Raw genomic sequence first — 7720 nt, forward strand, 5'->3', positions numbered from 1 at the left:
TTAGTAAAAAGGTGAAATGAATTCAGAATAACTCTTGGAAGCCTTTAGAAATATCACAGCAGGTGCTTGAAGAAATATAGTGTCAATTCTGAGCAATGCATGCTAATTAACTCACGCCATGCATTTCTCCTCTACCTCAGCCTTCCTCACTTAATGTTAGAGCTATCGAATGCTACCTCATTATCTCTTATTGTCTTCTTAGCCAGTAGATTGATATGCTTCAGTGAATAGCTACAAATGTTTTACACTCCGCTCTACCAAAACATCAAAAATATTTTGATATATGTTAATAGTTCTAGATGTAACAACAAAGGCACTATCGATAGCAGCTTGTGCGCATGGAAGACCCCAATGAGCCTAAAATCAAGAGTTGTTCTTTCATGAACAAAAAAGACATAACTCACACAGCAGCCACTTGACTTTGCTGTCTGTTCAATGGGTCTGCTTCTTCTCACGTAGACCTAATTTATAGCATGGCTTATTGATAGCATGCCTTATAGCGTGTTTCAGTCACCGAGCTTTATTCGTGCCATGCCTTGTTCATAGCATGCTTGAACCATAGCAAGCTTCTGTTGTAACATCCCTGTTTTTGCGGAGATGTATGTGATCATATGCTACCTGTACTAACAACAACTAGATGACTCGCTTTCAAAATTCAACGGTCAAATGCTTTGCGCTACTCAGGCTCGTTGTAAAATGATAAATGAGTAAAATGTAAATTTAAAATGGTAAAACTTTAACAGTACATGCACACAGAAACAAACTAAAAGATTGTTACCGCATAGTCTGCTATGGAATGGGTAAGCATGCAACAAGTATACACTTGTCTGCATTTGGCAATCTATATTAATTATTTTTGCAGAGCAAAGCAATATATACATTTATTCCTATCAATAATTAGCTTGCTAGTTTTTTAGACTATCCTGTTTGCATGATATCGAGAGAAAAAGAGAAAAACTTGCTGTGCACAAAACGATTTTGACATCAAACTCTTTGTATTTTCTCAATTCAACTCTAAAAGAATCTTTTGTTATAGTGTGTAAAAACTTGGAAAGACTTACATTTAGGTTTAGTCTATGAGTAAGTAGATTAACCTATCAAAGAATAAAAAGTTCAGTGAGCTAACCTGCGAGATGTGAGAGGTGACAGTGAGAAACTTCGATTGATGTAGCTTTTAAACATCCTTATGTCAGGACATTCAGTGCAAATAAGAAAGAGCTGTCTACATAGATTACTCTAAAGAAATTCTTAAGTTGACCGTTAGCAAATGCGTCAGAAGGAAACAGCAAGTCTCGTGTTAACCACTTAGTTATGCACAGACACATTAAGGAGTAGACCGTGGTCCTCAATAATGAAATTATCATAATTTTAACTGAAAATAATCTAATTGTATATGGAGTGTTTTTTCCATGTGTATATTAATGCCTCAGCCGTGACCATTCCTCTTTTGCAGTTCACATATGAGTTTTCTCATCTACCTGATACCCATCATCCATTTATCCATCTATGCAGTATACATGTATAGTTATCAATTCATCTATCTACTATCTACTATCTATCTACACAGTATTTAGTAATCTATTCATCTATCTACCCAGTATATAGTAATCTGTAATCTGTTTATCTATTTACTCAGTATATAGTAATCTATTCATCAATAGACTTAGTATATAATGATGACTTGGCATCTGTTCAGTCGTTCATTTCTTTTTCAATATACAATCTATGCTCTCATATACTTCAAGTATATATATATATATATCATTTTATGAATTCATCCAAGATTTCTCATAGACATGTGATTGGCTATAAGTCTGTTGTAGTCCAAAAATAGGAAATAACGTCATAGCTTTATAGTATAATTAAAACTATATTAACTTTGGTTCAGTTGCTGCTCAAAGTGCCTGCCAAGCACTCTAATGCTAGCCTCAGCTCCAATACACTCAACACCTCATCCTCAGTAATGCACACGTCATCACTATACACCTTGGTTCACATTATCTGATTGTCCAAAGCTGATTTTGATATTGCGCTAGTGATTCATGAATGCTGACATGTACGGAGGTCTAACCTTCAGGTTGCAACAAGTAAACAGATTTACAAGTATTTGCCTGATACATAAAACAAACCATAAAACCCTTGCTCACCTGAAAATATAGCGATCTATATATAGCATATCCTGCATTGCACAACTTGTGTTACAATAGCAGCACTCAGAGTGGTTGTAGTGTTTGTTATTTAACAATGCACATTATATGTTACGAATATAAATCGAAGTGTGTAGCTGAGTTGATCGGAGAATAGAAGAATGCAATGCTTTGGGCTAAAAACAAACAGCTGAACTAATTTGTATGAAACAATGTTGACCTGTTTATGGATCTTATTTGTTCAGTCAGCAAATATACTAAAGTCTGTTCAGGAGATCAACTCCAATTGATTTAGTAAGCCAAGCAACTATAGTTGAATGTGCTATTTGTATAGATGAATCGTTCATAATAAAGTATAACTTCTATTGCATTGATGATACTAAAACTCATTTGCACAGCAAACATTACTTGCGAGTCGTCATAACCTCTATATACAGACAGCAAGGGCTCTATGTACAGACAGCAAGGCCTCTATGTGCAGACAGCAAGAGCTCTATGTACAGACAGCAAGGGCTCTACGTACAGACAGCAAGGGCTCTATGTACAGACAGCAAGGGCTCTATGTACAGACAGCAAGGGCTCTATGTACAGACAGCAAGGGCTCTATGTACAGACAGCAAGGGCTCTATTGGCTATTGCTCTTTAGATGCAAATATGTTATTTGTAATTTTATAAATTGCTCATTTTTTTTGCAGTGCCATGTAGTGGCATAAGCTGTGAGCTAAGATAGTTTGCTTACTTTTACAAAGTTTTCAATTTTGTGACCCTGTTGGAGGGTCCATTCAGAGTGCTAAGATCAAAAACTTTCTGTCGTGAGTAATGAAACAAAAAAACACATGCATAGGTGAGGAAAAAATTCTGACCTTTACCCGACAAGTGTATAGGTATGTCAAATGTACATACATCTTTTGTCGCTATTCATTAAGTGGATACAGGGTTTGCTAAGTTCATTCTGTAAACATCTCTACTGACTATATCTACAATGAACTTGGCTGTAAACTTATTCTGGTTTTAGCAAAGATTACCCGATAGGATTTATGACAAATACAGTGTGTATATTGCAAGTTGGGTGGTAGGCGCCCTCGTTTCTTCGCTGTCTAAATTAAAAGAAAACAAAAGTTCATTAGATCAACACTTTCCTTTAGAGATTAATGTAAACTTACGATTCCAATTTTTATCATAAATCCTGTATAGAAATAGTATATAAAAAGGTATTCATTCATGGGGTATGCTAGCATAAATTTTATGTTTCCGCGCATAGTAAAACTGATTGGACATCCTACTAGCAACTGCAAAGCTAAAAAATATAGTGAGCATATAAGAATTCATAGCCAGCGGCAGCCAAAGGTCATGGCAAGCCAGAGGTCACGACAATCCCAGATTGTTTAATAACGTGATTAGATTGCGTGTACAAGCTGAATTTCTAGACAAGACAAAACAAGACACCGACAAATGAATTTTCAGCATACAGCTACTCCACCTATTTCACTCTTACTCTAACGTACTTCACACTTACTCTAACGTACTTTACACTTACTCTAATGTACTTTACACTTACTTTAACGTACTCTGCAATTACTCTAACATACTTTACACTTACACTAACATACTCTGCACTCTCTCTAATGTACTTTACACTTACTCTAACGTACTTTACACTTACTTTAATGTACTCCGCAATTACTCTAACATACTTTACACTTACTCTAACATACTCTGCACTCTCTCTAATGTACTTTACACTTACTCTAATGTACATGTACGTATTGTATAGTCAACTCATTATTTTCACTCAGAGTCGTTGGCCACCTGTTAGACAGATGGAAGTGCCCCCTAGAATAGCAGTTATGTCTTCAGGCTGCTATGATTTTCCATTGACATTTACAAGTTGACATTATACAATGAGCCTCTGCCTGTCTCGCGATGACTCTATGAGATAATTGATGACTGCTGTCACAGAAATTAGCTGATGAGTTGAGTTGATTAAAAATCCAATATTCTAGCTATGATTGTGTCCTTAACCTTTGAGTCAGCTGATAAAGGTCTTCTTTATATTACTAATTGTTACAAGAAACTACTGCCTTACCAAAAGAGTGCTGCTGTCAGTTGTCATCAACGGATCTCAGACTATTTTTTGTTAGTATATGCGGAAAGGACAGGCTTGGAGAGAGATGTGTGAATAACCCAAACCCTATTAAGAACATTCAATATCTAACAACCTAAAGCTAAGTTTTGAAACATGTGCTTCTGAAATAATGTTTTTGGTCATTTCAGTAAGCTGTAATAAATTGACTGAAATGTTTTGGAGAATTTTGTTTTTGTTTCAATAGCCATAATGCAAGAGACTTCGCAGCAGTTACCGTGGCCCACATTAGCCTTACCTACAGCTACCTCTACTGCAAGCAGCTTCTCTGCAGGAATGTTTATTGCTGAGCTGTTTACTGCTGAAACAATCACCATGTTTCCATGCTTTGAATGGATTCGGAGTTGCTTCTACTCCAAATCATAGAAACGGTAAAATCTGAACTATTTGATGCCATTTTGTTTCATTAACTTAGTGCAAAGGCATTCACTATGAAAGTACTTCGACAGCATAAAAACGCTCACTGCTGATGAATTTGTATCAATAATACTCGGCGAAGTTCTCCCCAGTGGAAGCAAAAATATTTTCGGCACACTTCAGCCGACAACCATATAGATGGTTGTTAAAAAGTGTTTTTCTGCTACTCACTATTGTTTCTACTTGATTTTTTTTATTTGCCTGAACATTTATGTGTCAAGAATACGTTGTTCGTACGAAAATGACAAAATAATTACTTTTTTAGCGCAAGTAGTTGACTACGCATGAATTTGGATAGTAAATTTGACCCCAACATGAGTTTACTTTAACAAGTTTTGTTTTGAGAGATACATCACACATCTTGGCAAGATCTCTAGTACAACTCCAAATCATTCAAATGGTAGGGTGCAAATTCATCAGCAGTGGACAACTCCAAATTCATTTGAAGCATGGAAACACATTCCTGTAGACACATTCACTGCAGAGACATTTACTGCAGGGACATTCATGGATGCTTGCTTCACCGAAAAGAGTTTTTATTTTAACACATTTACTACTGGGACCTGTTCTGCTGCCAGTACACACCCTTCAGCTCACTGAAACCTGTGTTCTGCTGCCAGTACACAGCCTTCAGCTCACTGAAACCTGTGTTCTGCTGCCAGTCACACCCTTTGGCTCACTGAAACCTGTGCCAGTAAAACCCTATTCGTACAGACCTGATCTATTGAGTGTTTCATGATTATTTTACAGTTTTGTGAGATTAAACCAGCCAGTACATTGATAACAAACAAAAGATTAACAAAAACTTTCATGTGTATGATTTTCACTTGTTGACTTGATACTGGTATATATGGTTATTACAAGGTTTCTTTTCTGCTTCTGGGATTAATATTCTCTCTCGCCTTTTGGTGCTATTTATTACCAGTTATTTTTGTGTGCACTGCATACGTATACATTAAAACTGGCTACCTGCTTCTTAGATATTTAAACCAAAATCTAAAAATGGCCATTGACAACATGATGGTAACTAATTTAATAAAATTAGCTTTTTTTGTACGACAGGAAGGTCTAATGGCTAGCATATATAGTATACACTATACATTCATTCACCTTTTCTGTCAGAAGAGAAGATTATAGCACAAATTGTAGCAGGATTCTTACATAACCTGATTTACATCTAGAAAAAATGACAATTGGTTGACTATGTAATCTTACCACAACATATTTTCTCAAATTTACCCATATATGTAACTCAAATTACTCAACAATACACAATATAATGTTGTTTTGCTATTGCATGCTGTGGAGGCACTACTAGAAATTATAGGTTTATTTACCCATAATTCTATGTATATATGTAAAGCTTTGATTTAAGATGTTGACATGGCATTATAATTGGTTATCTGACTTGATAAGTAATACAGCAGGATAATGTACAGATTATCAGGTTTTACACTTGATTGCTATTGGAATTGTGTACCAGTCTATATTAGAAAGGTGAAGTTACTGAACTTTATTGTTGAAGATGCTAAATATTAGGGCTTTTAACAAACTATCTCTGTACTCTAGAGTCTCATAAAATTGGTCCACAAAGAAAAACGCTTTTTGAATAACAAATGTAGTTCTTTGTCTTAAAAATATTTAGTTGACTCGTTACTTTCAACTGAGGCTATGAAAGGGACTAGATAGTGTTAGCTGACAACAATATGATGAAATAAAAACTTGGTCTATTTCATCATCACCAGTAGCTCTAAGCACCTTCATACCTCCTGGATTTATATTACTGATTGTGCTTTCCTCAACAACTATAAAGAGCTCACTCAAGTGTCGCTTTCGAGGTAAGAATGTCTACGCATTTCATACAATACATTGTAGTTATTTAAAAAAGTAAACGCGAAAGCAATTTTGTATCTTAGAGTTAGTCCTAAAATAGTTTCATTAAATATTTCCCTTATCTGCAATCCATTATTGTTTGAAAATAAATCGACTTGTCAGAAAACATGTTTCCAAATAAATTGTTAATAAATATTTTTAACATGTTCATAGTCATCAGTAATGCTGTCCCTCATAGACATATACAGCGACTAGTCAAATCTGTTAAGCCAAGCAATTCTTCGCAAAAGCTGAACTGCTAGCTTATTTACACAAATATCAGATTTAGGTAACTTCATCCGATAATGAGAACATGATAATATAAAAGGAAACAATGTAATACTTACATGCTATTGTCGACAGGTATACTGCTAGGTGAACCAGCTCCTAAGGCTATCGCGTTGTACATCGTTTTATTTCTGGGTAGTTAGCTATTCTGGTTTCTTCAGCGACTTATTTGTCACTCGTGGGCACGACAAAGAATGCGATTTTTCTTACTAAGATTGTCTTGAGAGAGAGCAAGTGTCTATGTCATTAATATTTAATATATGTGACTTATTATCATCTCGGGTCTGAGTCAATATTAACTTAAACTATGAACACCAGAAGTATCCGAGCTCGTCGCTGCCACCATGATATGCTCGAACACGATTTCAATGCTGCTAGAAATGTCTGTCATGAAGTTGACAGACATCTGCAAATAGACACGAAGTTACAAGTTGCAGAATTTAAGCAGAAAGATATGATTCCTCTGATAAAAGAAAGATGAAAGTGACAGAGCTCAACTGCCAGTGGATATTTGTGAAGAGCAAAGCTATCAAAATGTCAACTCATAATCAATAGAACTAATTGAGCCAGTTCTTCCCTTCTTCAGAGCTTCCTTGTAAAGCCGAGCTGAGGAGACGAGATGATGTCTGTGACTATATGCAAATAGTCTTCCAGTTTCAGTAATGATTCACATTGATTAAAATGCCTAAGGCGCCAAGTATGTATACTGTTGAACAGTTATCGTACCCTATACCAGATATATAAATACATACCTTGTCTTTGGCCTTCTCTACTAGCTGAGACGTAACTTCGATGTGAGAGCTGATTTAAAGAAAAATCAGACTTTTCCACGAATAGCTAAACTCAGAATTGT

The sequence above is a fragment of the Watersipora subatra genome, chromosome 1 (genome assembly GCF_963576615.1).
Source record: "Watersipora subatra chromosome 1, tzWatSuba1.1, whole genome shotgun sequence".
NCBI classification, from domain to species: domain Eukaryota; kingdom Metazoa; phylum Bryozoa; class Gymnolaemata; order Cheilostomatida; family Watersiporidae; genus Watersipora; species Watersipora subatra.